The sequence below is a fragment of the Eublepharis macularius genome, chromosome 4 (assembly GCF_028583425.1).
Source record: "Eublepharis macularius isolate TG4126 chromosome 4, MPM_Emac_v1.0, whole genome shotgun sequence".
In the NCBI taxonomy this organism is placed as follows: domain Eukaryota; kingdom Metazoa; phylum Chordata; class Lepidosauria; order Squamata; family Eublepharidae; genus Eublepharis; species Eublepharis macularius.
This window is the reverse complement of record NC_072793.1, coordinates 109,271,803-109,285,341: the sequence shown is the minus strand read 5'-3', so window position 1 is coordinate 109,285,341 and position 13,539 is coordinate 109,271,803. Positions and strand designations below refer to the sequence as shown.

At 42.1% G+C, this 13,539-nt stretch overlaps 1 protein-coding gene across 1 annotated transcript in view; it reads right to left on the bottom strand.

Moving 5' to 3' along the window:
• PPARG (peroxisome proliferator activated receptor gamma) overlaps positions 1–3,176 on the bottom strand; it is an 86,200-nt gene extending 83,024 nt beyond the window's left edge. The window contains exon 1 of the mRNA XM_054978364.1: positions 3,141–3,176. The gene's annotated coding sequence lies outside the window, so the exon portion shown is untranslated. The remainder of the gene's footprint in view (positions 1–3,140) is intronic.
• Between the last annotated feature and the right edge of the window lie 10,363 nt (positions 3,177–13,539).

Below are 13,539 nucleotides of genomic sequence, written 5' to 3'. Positions count from 1 at the left end.
AATTGTAGAATCTTGTACATTTCAATGGATTGATGTTTAAGCATAACACTGGTAATTTATGAGATAATTAATTACATTCTGCTATAAATTTCTATGACATAAACCAAAATGTTATAGAAAGATTTGTACGTGATGGTATAAAGAATGGAATAGGTATGAAGATTTGCTAATTTTAAATTAGTAACCTAAAACTGTAACCTTGTGGAATTTTCCATGTTTGGAAATCCTGCTGAAAACCAATACAATTATTATCCTAGAGCTACAATCCTAAGTGCACTTATTTGAGACTTACTTCTGAGTAAATATGCATAGGACTAAACTATAACAAATGTTAGTGTCTTGGGGACACCAAAAATAAGCTCCATGTAAATGGTGCATGGTTGTGGTCCAATTCATACACAACACTTGCTCTGTGTATAGCAAAAAGGAAATAAAAGAATACACCATGATGCATAAAAATGCACAAATGTTTATTTTGTCAGTGGTTGCTTTAAAAGTGTACCCATTTCAGTGCAGTCATGTGCCTCTAGCCTTCACTGGACTAAATTTCACATGGGTTCTGTAGATACAATAGAACAGACCTGGAACCCACCAAGTATGAGACACCCTGAACTACAAAAAAGAGGAAATAATATCAGAATCACCAGAAAGACAAGAGTTATATCACCAGTGTCAAGGCTAAGAATATGGACAACAAACCAGAAGAGCTGGGCACAGGAAACATAACCCAAACACCAGAGGGTGTACCATAGAAAAGAAGAACACCAAAGATCAGATCCATGGAGGAATTCTCTCCACCACCAAGTGACCTCACTTTGCCATACTGTTGTTCCTCTGTATGCATATGCAAAGAAAGGCAGGAAGTATGGTGCCCTTACTCTCTACAAATGCACATCAGCAGTAGAACCTTCCAAAAGGCATTTTTAAAAAGCTGGTTTGCACAGGCTTACAACCTAGCATAAGGGTTCTGTGACCAACCAGAGGGCCATGGATTGAAAACCACTGTACTAGATGAGATATACCATACATGTTCATGAAGATCTTTAAACAAATTCAACAGAGGTGTTTTTTTTAAAGAATTCCAATTCAGATTATCTAGACGATCTGTAAAGAAATAACTGATGGTATAGCAAGTGACATAATGGGAACAATTTTTCCACTGCCATCCATGGGAACCTAGAAAGGATATTAACAGAGTGAGCTATAGAAGAAAAACCAGCCTGGGTTTGACCAACAGAATGCATTAGCTAGGATGGTTTTCACCTACCAAGTTTAAATGGGTTTTTTCCATAAATTGATCTATAATGCAAAGGTAAAGACTACACTGTTCTGTTGATTTCTCTTTTATCATCTCTCACTTTAGTAAAATTCTCACATGCCTGGACTACTAAGAGAGATGCTCAAAAGTGCTTTTTAGCTTCATATGTGAAAACATTGTTTGTCCAAGTAATGCAGGATCCAGTATGACAGAGATGGTTCGCAAATGACTGATATCCATGTCTTCTCCCCTAATAGATTTTCAGGAACATTGCATTACATGTATTTTTAAAAGTGATACTATATGTTAAGTGTTACTTCAAAAAGAAGAATATATTTTGGTGATTATTGTGCATCATGTGTCATCATAAAGGGATGATAATAGGACATAAAATCTTACAGTTAAAACCCTACGTTCAGAATTTTGATCAGATAACTGATATTCTCAAAATATCATTAAGAAAAACTATGCCTTGTACTTTAGGAGTTCTAAACTCCAAGAAGTCAGCAACTTCCTTGTCTTATCATCAAAGTACTACTAGAAGAAACTGGTCCTCCACTACAACAGTTTTAAATCATGACCTTGTTACCATGTTGGATCATAACTCACACATATTGCCTCAATGTTACAACACCCACAGGAACTTGCAGTCTCTAGTCAGCCAGCCCTAGGGACAAACTACACTGGGAAACTTACAAAACACAGTACAGATTTGGGATATGACACCAAGACATCATATATTTCACAATACAAAATATAATCTCTACTGTGGCAGGATTATGTTTGGAACCCCATTAAACTCCCTATTGTGGATGGAAAGTCAAAAAAAGATTAAAAAATTAGACATGTTTGCGAACGTTTTTGCCTATCTTCTTGCCTGAATTCACAATGGACCTTGACACAGGAACAGTTTGAGTTTTCAAGCAATTCCAACATCAGAAAGGTAACTAGCAACACCAGCAAAGGTCCCTAGGACAAGAGAATTTTTCCATAGCCACATAGACATTTAGAAGTGACGAAGAACTCCTACTAATAATGTATTCTCATGACCATTATAATTTACTTCAGATCTTGTGAAGTCAGCCTCAGGCCCACAGCTAAAGGAGTTGCAAACATTTTTACTCTCTTTCTGAAGACTTACATGACAATACACAAATTATATTCCCCCCCCCCACACACCCCTCTCACTCACACAAATACTGCACTATCTGCCAGTGTGACTTCTTTTAATTTGCACAGAGGTTTAGTCTCCAAGTGTCCAACCCCACCTGACTTGTATATCTAGCCATTAACTATGAGTTTGGGCACACACATAGCTCGCTCTTTTTACAAACAACACGAAATTGATACAGAGTAGATGTGTTTCTTTACTCGACAGATTTACTTTTTTGGTCACCCTACAGAGCTTCATCTACGTGACACCCACCCACCCCCAATCAGAAAGATACCAGCTTTTGCTACCAAGGATCGATCTTACGTTCTAGCATAACATATAACTCCCCGAGTATCAACGACGTGTTTGTCTTTGCTACCCCCAAACACTCATTTCCTGTAGCAAACACGCCCCCCCCCCCCCCCCGGGTCTGCTTTCCCCCGTCTTATCAGGCGTCCTCTAACTTTTGCTAGTAAGAGCATGAAAAAGTGGGGAGGGCCGTTTCTATGGCGACACGGCCCCCTTCACTTTATGCCTCACGACGGTTCCTTCTGGTCCAACCTCCCACCTGCCACTGTCCCGTCTTCCCTAGGACCGCAGACACGCGCCCCCTGCGACCAGAGCTCCCTGCGTCACGGAGCCCCTAAAAGGATAGGCAGGCTCGTCCCAGAGCCGCCGTCCCTCCGCGCCGCAGAGAGCTCTCGCTACCGCCTTCGCTCCCACACTGACCTGGCGCTGTCAACTCAGCCGGAGAAACTCTTTCCTTCTAATGGCATGAACTCCCCCTCCCAGTCCGTCCTATGGGCAGGCGCCGCCTCTCATGCCGGCGGCACCGCCTCTTCGCCCTCCAGCCGTCCCCCGCGCCCCACCTACCACCCGGTGGACTAGAACAGCCGCCCGAGCGGAGCGGGCCGGACGGAGGCAGCTTGGGGTTGACTGTGGGGCGCGAGCAAAAACTGAGCGCGCGAAGGGGAGGCATGAGGGGAACAAATGATTGGGGCGTGCGCGGCGCAGGGGGCGAACGGGGAAGGAAACGCTCCAAGCGTGGACGGCAAAGATCAGGGCCCGCTGAAGTTGGTGTGCCGCCCCGAGCGCTGGTTTACCGGCCCCCACTTTCTGTACGTCCCTCCTCGGATGCAGAAGCGCGCTCCTGGCAGGGCCCAGCGGCACCGGTATCAGAAGCGAGCGTAAGCCGCATCTGCTGCCTTCTCCCGAGACTGCGCCCTACCACTATGGCTCCCCAAGAAGGCACTTGAACAGTGAATGGGTCCTGGCAAAGGGAAAGATATTGGAGAGAAGTTGTAGATGTTTTCTATGTTGTTTTGGGGAGTGTGGTCACAAAATTCACTTTTTAAAGATATAGCCATTAATTCACCTTATGCCCTTTCAAAAGAAGAAGTTCCCTTTGATTTGTAGTTGTCATTTCCCATGACACCTCTGGGCATCCTTTTGTAATTTCAGTAGTTGCAAGGCTGAAAAAAAATATTACACACCACAGGGTGCTGTAGCAGGAGGTAAGAAGATTCAGGAAGACATTGCTTCCATCTGAGCATCTGCAGAATGAAATTCTGAAAATTTTGACAACTTCCCTTCCTATCACTTCTGTTTTGAACAGAATGGAATTGCTTAAAAAACAGACTCCAAATTCCTAAAAAGAGGAAAAGAAAGAGATGGATTTCAGGGAGAAATTGAGAAAAAGAGAAATCAAGAGAATTCCTCTTTCCAAACCTAACATTCTCAAGGGCTCAGAACAGTGGATCGGCATAGCTGCTGCACAAGTATAGCAGACTAAAGGATGTTTTTCAACATGCCTGAAGAAAAATGCCTTATCCATGGAGCCAGTTTGGTATAGTGGTTAAAAGGGGGAGGACTCTAGTCAGGAGTAGCGAGTTTGATTCCCCACTCCTCTGCTTGAATCCAGCTGGGTGACCTTGCGTCAGTCACAGCTCTCTCAGCCCCACCGCCTCACAGAGTGATTGTAGTGAGGATAATAACAACACACTGTGTAAACTGCTCCAAGTATGTCATTAAGTTGTCCTGAAGGGCAGTATATAAATCAGATGTAAGTAGAGCCTTAATATGTGGAGATGGATAGCTGAAGCTCTTCATAACATTGCCTGGTAAATAACATCCCATTTTGCCTCTATAAGCCCCTAAGACTTGAAACAACTACTGATGAAGGTTAAAGGAGAAAGCGCAAAAGCAGGATTACATCTGAACGTCAAGAAGACAGTAGTAATGGTTACTGAGGAGTTACACAATTTTAAAGTTGACAATGAAGAGAATGAAATTGTCCAAGATTTTCTGTTCCTTGGCTCAGTCATCAACCAACAGGGACACTGCAACGAGGAAATCAGAAGGAGATTGAGACTTGGAAGAGCAGCTGTGAGGGAGCTAGATAAGATCCTTAAGATGTCTCTCTGGGGACCAAAATCAAGATAATCCAAACAATGGTATTCCCCATTACGATGTATGGATATGAAAGTTGCACAGTGAAGAAAGCTGACAGGAAGAAAGAAAATTGATTCATTTGAAATGTGGTGCTGGAGGAGAGTTCTGTGAATACCATGGACAGCCAAAAAGACAAATAAGTGGGTACTAGATCAAATCAAGCCTGAATTATCCCTAGAAGCTAAAATGACAAAAATGAGGCTATCATACTTTGGTCACATTATGAGAAGATGAGATTCTCTGGAAAAGTCAATAATGCTAGGGAAAGTAGAAGGCAGTAGGAAAAGAGGAAGACTTAAACGAGATCGCTTGACTCAATAAAAGAAGCGACATCCTCCAGTTTGCAAGATCTGAGCAAGTCTGTTAATGATAGGATGTTTTGGAGGTCTTTCATTCTTAGGGCTGCCATAGGTCGGAGGTGACTTGACTGCACATCACGCGTACACATGGAGGCTAAAAGGCAACCCTAACAAAAGGGTGGGATCCCACTTGGTGAAATCACTGGAATTAAGAAGCCTTGCTGATAGGCAATGATAATTTTTTTTAAGGGTTGAAGGCACAAGGGAGCCAGAAAGCTCTCTGTCCAATCACACAAATGTATGAAGTCTGGTTGTTGTGAAAAGGAACATTCACGGCATTAATGCCATGAAGCATTTTGCCCTGGCCTCCCTTTTCAAAGGAGACAAACCCTCTTCATTAAGGCTTTTGTTGTTGTTGTTGTTGTTGTTGTTGTTGTTGTTGTTGTTGTTGTTGTTTTGTTGTTATTTATTCGATTTATAGCCTGCCATCCCTGCAGGCAGGCTCAGGGCGGGTTACAGCAATGTAATGATACAAAAATATAATAATACAATATAATAATACAAAAATAGACATTTAAATACATTAAAACCAGTCATCAATATGTATACAACCAAAATCTCAAGATGGCAGCCCCCCTTCACTCCCAACCAAAATATAAACAGTGGGGGAGGGGTACAAACTGGTGTTATCACTGTGACATCGCATATCAGGGGGCAGATGATTATGTAGTCCCCACCCCTTGACAGGAGTCCAGTAGGGAGGCATTTCTAAGAAACCTTACACTGACCTCAGCCATACACCTGGCAGAACATCTCTTACAGGTCCGCCAAAAAGATATAAGATCTTGGCAGGCCCGTGTATCCTCTGACAGAAAATTCCACCAGATTGGGGCCAGGACTGAAAAAGTTAATAATGGCCTCCAATGGGGCCCTCAGCCCATCTGCACTCGCCTTTACCAGCCATGAGAGGCAGGGGTACAGGGAGCACATGGTGGGCCTCACCAGCTGCAGAATCCTGTCAAATACCTGTCCTGGGAAACCAAACTGTAGCAATCCAGGAAGGGACCAGAAGACAGCCAAGGGGCTTCCAGTTCTCTTACTGTATCAACCATTTGCCTTTTCAGGTACTACATCACACTGCTGACTCTTCAGTGTATGGTACAGTAAGACCCCTAGATCCTTTTTGCACATACTACTACCATGACAAGTCTCCCGCATCCTATAATTATGCATTTGATTTCCCTACCCAAATGCAGAACTTTACATTTATCTCTGTTGAAATTCATTTTATTTATTTTAGCCCAGTTTTCCAGCTTATCAAAATCATCCTTGACTCTGTCTTTGACTGTATTTGCTACGCCTCCCAATTTAGTATCATCTGCAAATTTAATAAGCATTCCCTCTATTCCTTCATCCAAATCATTTATAATAATGTTGAACACAACAGGTCCCAGGACCGATCCCTGAGGCACTCCACTTGTTACTCTTCTCCAAGAGGATGAGGAACCATTAGCAAGCATTCTTTGGGTGAGATCTGTCAACCAATTACAGATCCACCTAACAGTAATAGGTTCCAAACCACATTTTACCAACTTGTCAGCAAGGATATTATGTGGAACCTTGTCAAAAGCCTTTCTGAAATTGAGATAAACTACATCTACAGGATTCCCCTGATTCAGCAAGGTAGTAACTTTCTCAAAAAAACGAGATAAGGTTAGTCTGACATGACTTCTTCTTGAGAAACCCATGCTGGCTCTTAGTAATCACAGCCATCCTTTTAAATGCCCAAGGACTGACTGATGATTTGTTCTAAAACTTTTTCAGGTATAGATGTCAAGCTGATGGGTTGGTGGTTACTCAGATCCTCCTTTTCCCCATTTTTGAAGATGGGGGACAACATTTACCCGTCTCCAATCTTCTGGCACCTTGCCTGTTCTCCAAGAATTCTAAAAAAAAATAATGGACAGAGAGGCTCAGAGATTACATCTGTGAGTTCTTTTAGTACCCTTGGATGCAATTCATCTGGCCCTGAGGACTTATTTTCATTTAAAGAAACTAGGTGTTTATGTACTACTCCTATGTCAATCCTAGGCTGTAATTCCTTTCCCCCATCATGTGTTCTGTTTTTGCCATATTGAGGACCATGTCCCTTGCAGGAAAAGACTGAGAAAAAGTAGGATTTGAGCAGTTCTGCCCTCTCTTCATTGCCTGTTACAATTTCACTTTCTTGTCCCTTCAATGGGCTTACCATGTCCTTGCTCTTTTTCTTACTTTGAACATAAGCAAAGAACTCTTTTTTGTTGTTTTTAGCATTTCTGGCTAGCCTAAGCTCACACTGAGCTTTAGCTTTTCTAACACTCTCCCTACAAGCATTGGTTTATATTCATCCTTGGTTATAAGTAGAGATGGGCACGATCCGCATTACGATCGAAAAAACCCCACGATAATGGCAATCGCGCGATCGGGACCCGGCGAATCGTGCTCGAGCACGGCCAACGATCCAGCGGTTGGGAGGGGGGCTGGATCGGGGCTGGATCAGGGCGATCGTGCTCGGATCGGGAAGCCATACACTCAGGCGCCAGCAATCTATTCCCCTGGCAACGGAGCCAGGGGAATGCCTGAGCTGTGTTTGCCCTCCTTCTGTCGCCCTGGAAACCCGAATGGAAGCCCAGCTTTCCTTGATCAGCAGGGCTTCCTTCCAACCACGGAGCAGCAAAGCAGTCACCAGATGGGTGAAGACACCCAAGGGAGGGTGGGGGAAGGGGGTGTTCTGTAGCCATGGGCACTCCAATCTCATCCCTGCAAACCCTGATAGGCAGCTCTGATGGCCAAACACAGACAGCCAAACACAAACACAGATGCCGCTGGCATCAGCCACCATTCCTGTATCACTGGGAACAGCGGGGTGCCCCTCCGCTTTGGCCTCCATGATCCACGATCCACAGATCGGAAATGGGAGATGATCGGTGTGGATCGTTAATTCGGGATCGTCGCCGGCGCCGATCCACGATCAGCTTGATCGCTATCTTTTTTTGGATCGTGCCCACCTCTAGTTATAAGACCCTCCTTCCATTTCTTAAATAAGGCTTTTTATTTCTCAATTCATTAAAAAGCTGTTTATGGCGCCACCTTGGCTTCCTTAGGCTCCTCCCATTTTTTTCTCATAAGAATTGTTTGTGATCATGCCTTCAATATTTTGCCTTTAAGAAACTCCCACCCCCCTTGAGCTCTCTTCTCCTTAAGTATTTCTGACCATGGAATTCTACCCAGCATAAATTTCAGTTTGTTAAAATTTGCTTTCCTGAAGTCCAGCCTATATGTCTGACTACACAGAGCTTTTTCCTCCCCCAAGACTGTAAATTCCAAAATTACATGGTCTCTGCTACCCAGTTCTTCCCTATTGGTGAGAATCAGGTCCAAGATAGCAGAACCCTTGTTTCCCACTCTACTTTCTGAAAAATGAAGTTGTCAGCAAGTCAAGTCAGGAATTTATTTGACCTTTCATTTTTAGCAAAGTTAGACTTCCAGCAGATATCTGGGTAATTGAAATCTCCCATGACCACTGTGCCCTATTTCTTTGTAAACTTTGTAATTTGTTCTAGGTCCAAGTCCTCTGCCTGGCTTGGTGGTCTATAGCAGACCCCCACCATAGTATCACTATTATTTCTTACTCCTTTTATTTTTACCCAGAGACTCTTAATTGAACTTCCATGCTCAGATACATGTATTTCCTCACAAGTATATACCTCCTTTACATATAATGCTACTCCTAAAAAACATCCTTGTTTAGAGGCTTAATGCTTCCCTTGGAGCAAACCCCAAACACTTACAAATGAACAACAGACAAAATAGGGGCAATGCTGCAAGCTTGAATATCCCTTACGGCCATGCTGTACATTTTTAATGTTGTCAACTGGCCAGGAAATAGAGTCGTCCCTTTAATACATGTTCAATATATTAAAATGGGCAGTTACATCTTTTCTCAAGCATAGATCTAAATAACGTTGCCTGATGATTGCTGCAGATCAAAACTATATTAAGGGGCAGCTAGAGGGACGAGTTTAATTGCTCCATAGGCAATTTTATCTTTTTTATTTAAATGTAAAAGATTTTGGAATGTTTCTCGTCTGCAGAGCTAGAATAAACATCTCCTGTGATTTGGTGGTTCTATGCTTACATTGTCAAAAGCAGCATAAAAATATGGCTATAATTAATGTAAGTGAATAATGCTCTAAAGATATTTACAGAGCAATCCTAAACTGACTTACACCTTTCTAAGCCCATTAAGTTCAGAAAAGTAATTCTGTTTTGGATTAGAAGAAACATGTAACTCTGTTTTGTATTGTACTGTTACCCTATCCATGTTTGCTTAGAAGTATATCTCACTTGTTTTCCCAGTGAGATTTATTGCGATATATGGATGGGTGGGATTGTAGGCTTCTTGTATCCTTTATATTAAAAAAAATTATAAGTACCCATGGAATGTTCTCACTTTATTAACACAATAAAATGAATTTTGGGGAACCGTATATTTTTAAAAATTATTTAACTTGATAGGGGGATATTTCATCCATAACAGTGTTGTGAATCTTGTAACTGAGCCTAAGATGTACAAGCATAAAACAACACGAGTATGCAATATGCATCACAAAGAAGATATTAATATATTAGAGAAGGAATTCTGGCTTTTGACAATGCCAAAAATTGATCTTCTGTGCCAAATAAAAAATACATTGAATTTATTATTGATCTCTTGAGAACAAGCAGATAATTAAAATTTTCCTTATCCAATTGAAATTGCTTATACAACTCTAATTGTGGGGATACTTGAAATAGTAACAGAGATTTTTACTTTGATTCCTCAAAAACGTTAACCCGATATCATAAATTAAATGTATTCAATTAGCAGCTATTTGTGTTGAATTCATGCTCAGCTTTAATTTTCTTTGGAAATCATTTCAAAAAGTGTGGTGAAATGATTTCCAAAGAAAATTACTTTCCAAAGTGGTTTCCAAAGAAACTACTTTCTTTCTACTCAAAACCAGATAGAGTTGCCAGGTCCCATTACTCTCCCAGTGGTGCAGAACCTGGCACTTACCTTTTTGGCTGTGCCTGGGGCAGTGCAATGATGTCACTTCTGAAAGTGATGTCATTGTGCAGGGCCTGGGATTGCTGCTGGGGTTTGCACTGGTCTGATTTGGGCCCCCGAACAGGCTGAATTGGGCCAGAGCAAAGCCAAGGGGCACTCCTGGGGCCTGCACAATGACATCACTTGTGATGTCGTGCTGCACTGAGAGAGTGCCCGAGGAGGCCAGTTCCTACACCTTTTCTCCCACTGGCCAGGTAAGTGGTGGTGGGGCAGAAGAGGAGGCTGGGAGCAGGGGATCCCATTCTCCCACCAGGGGACCAGCTAACCTAAAACTAACTGATCAATTTAATTCTCAACATGGCTAAATCTGTAGATACTTAAAACTAGAGACTGAAGCCATGAAAAGATGAGAGAGATCTTTCTACAAATCTGAAAAGCACCCCAGGTTTGCAGAAATATCTGAAATTTAAAAAAAAGTTTGGAGTAATAAACAAACCAAAATAATAGAAGTGCCTATAACTTTTAGAAATGAATGTCCTCTGTGGCCATTGCTAGGCAACTACACAGCCTTCAAGCCTTGGTTTCATTCAGTAAAAGGCAAGGGGCAGGGGCAGGGCTCTTTTCAGGGCTGTTATCACCTTTAAGGGAGGCCTTATTGGGGCTAGGCCTGGCAACACCACTGGGCTACTCACTGTGGCCTGGCTTCTCATTATTGTTCCACAAGAGCCATCCCACCAAAGCCTGAGTGGTATAGTGGTTAGAATTTCAGAGTAGGATCTGAGGGACATAGGTCTGAATGACCGTTCTGCCATGGCAGCCCACTGTCTCACAGAGAATTTGTGAGGATAAAATGGAGGAGAGGAAAATGATGTAAGTTGCTTTGGGTCCCCACACCACCTAATGGAATGGCCTGATTGAAGAGGTCAAAGCTCCAGCTCTCCTGACTTTCCACAAACTGTGCAAAACTGAATTATTTAGGAGGGCTTTCTTACACAGGTCATAGGGCTGTGATGTAAGAAAATAGTTCAGAGATATGTGTTCGTGTCGTGACTAGAGACTATACTACTGTGTACTGTCTGTTGCTGTAATTATGGTCCTATTACATAGTTCCGTGCTGTTTTATGTTTTGTTTCAGCGGGGTTTTGCTTGTTTTTTTCCTTTGGATCTATATTGTATTTCTGCTTGTTTTCAAACGTCTACTTTCCTTATCCAATTGTATGGTTTATTGAATGTCCCAGCCAGTATTCATATTGATATGTAATATGCCTTGAGTCTTAGTGAGAAAGGCAGATTAAATAAATAAATAATGTTTTTCTTTGCTTTCTTATCCAGCAACTCATACTTGAGTTCATGAGAATTGTTGCTTGTCACTGTTTTCAATGAATTTACTTAAAGCAGGAGTAAATTTCCTTAAGGGCCTCACCATTCCTTGGGTATATGCTGGGAAATAAAATGTAGATTTTACTTTCAAAATTAGTTTACTAGTGAAAGAACACTGAGTCTATGAAATCCTTCAAATAATTTTTAGACATCTATTCAAGAAAACAGATGGAATGCAGGAAAACTAAAGGGCTTATACAGAAGTGGTTTCTAGAAATACGTTAATCAACTTCTTGAAAGCAAGTTCAGACATGTAAACCAGCTCCTTCCATTTCAGCCACTTGATTCTTCTGGCAAAGAGTCATCCAGTGAAAGAAAGTTTAAGACCTACTGGTTTCAGAGTCATTCTGCATTCAAAATGCCCCAGGATTCAACAGTTTATCTTTGAATACCCTTGATCTCTTGGGGATCATTTGAAAATTCAACTTCAAACATGCCCAATTAGAACAGTCATGAAATCTTTTAAAGAATACTCTACAATTTATCATGGGATTTGCAGTTCCATCCAGTAATTGATACAGCTGAATATTCCAAAATACTTCACCTCCACAAAATACAGCCTTTTCACGAGACCATTGGATGATTTTGAAACAGACTGATAAATGCTAAGAGTGCCATTGATTGTAGTTGCTCTCATATAATTCATCTTTCTAGTGTTCTTTTCTTTCTGTCTTGGGGTTTTTTTAAGGGAAGTGAAATTCATAGTGCACCAAGATATGATTGCTTTTAAAATACTACTATAGGCTCTCATTTTGCAGCTATTGTTCCTTTGTTTTAGGCAATGTGGAAATAATTAGCATTCTCTTCCTGCAGTGTTAGAATTCTACAGAACTATAGTGTTAGGATTCTACGATACTGCAGAATAATAATAAATAAGATTCTTGTAGATGCAGAGGAGTTAGCCGTGCTAGTCTGTGGTAGCAAAATCAAAAAGAGTCCAGTTGCACCTTTAAGACTAACCAATTTTATTGTAGCATAAGCTTTCGAGAATCAAGTTCTCTTCGTCAGATGCATGATACAGAAACTGGTCAAATATAGAAGAGGAGGGAGGAGAAGGGGAGGAGAGAGAAGAGGCAATTAGGGGGGGAGAGGGGGAGGGTGCAACCAAAACATTCCTTTGCTAGTATATGTAAACATCTCCTTTTGGTGTGTGGATCAGTTGGCTTCAAAGGAGTTTGCCCTGTTAGTTTGTAGCAGCCAAACAGCTAGGCCATCCAATTCCAATGCAGTATGAGCCTTCGATAACCACAGCTCTCCCTGCCAGATGCATCTGACAAAGAGATCTGTGGTCCCCGAAAGCCCACGCCAGGTGCCACTGAGCTCCCCCAGACCCCGCCTCTGTAAAAGAAATCTGTTACCTGTGATAATGTGATAACCATTCATAGTCCCTATTCAGCCCCAGCTTGACAGAGTCAAATTTGCATATGAATTCCAGTTCAGCAGCCTCCCGTTGGATTTTGTTTTTGAAAGGTTTCTGTTGAACTACAGTGACCTTTAAGTCTTTGATGGAATGTCCTGGTAGATTGAAGTGTTCTCCCACTGGTTTCTGGACGTTTCCATTTCTAATGTCAGATTTGTGTCCATTTATTCTTTTGCGTAGAGGTTGGCTGGTTTGTCCAATGTATAGAGCAGAAGGACATTGTTGGCACATGAGGGCATATATCAGATTGGAGGATGAGCAGCTGTAAGAGCCAGAGACAGTGTAGTTGATGCCATTGGGTCCTGTAATTGTATTCCCTGGGTAGATATAGGGGCAGAGCTGGCATCTGGGTCTGTTGCAGGGCCTGGTACCTGTGCTGGTGACTCTGTTGGCCGATTCATGATTGTGAGTGAGAAGTCGTTTAAGGTTGGGGGGCTGTCTGTAGGCAAGGAAGGGTCTTCCACCCAGGGCTTCTGAGAGAGAGGTATC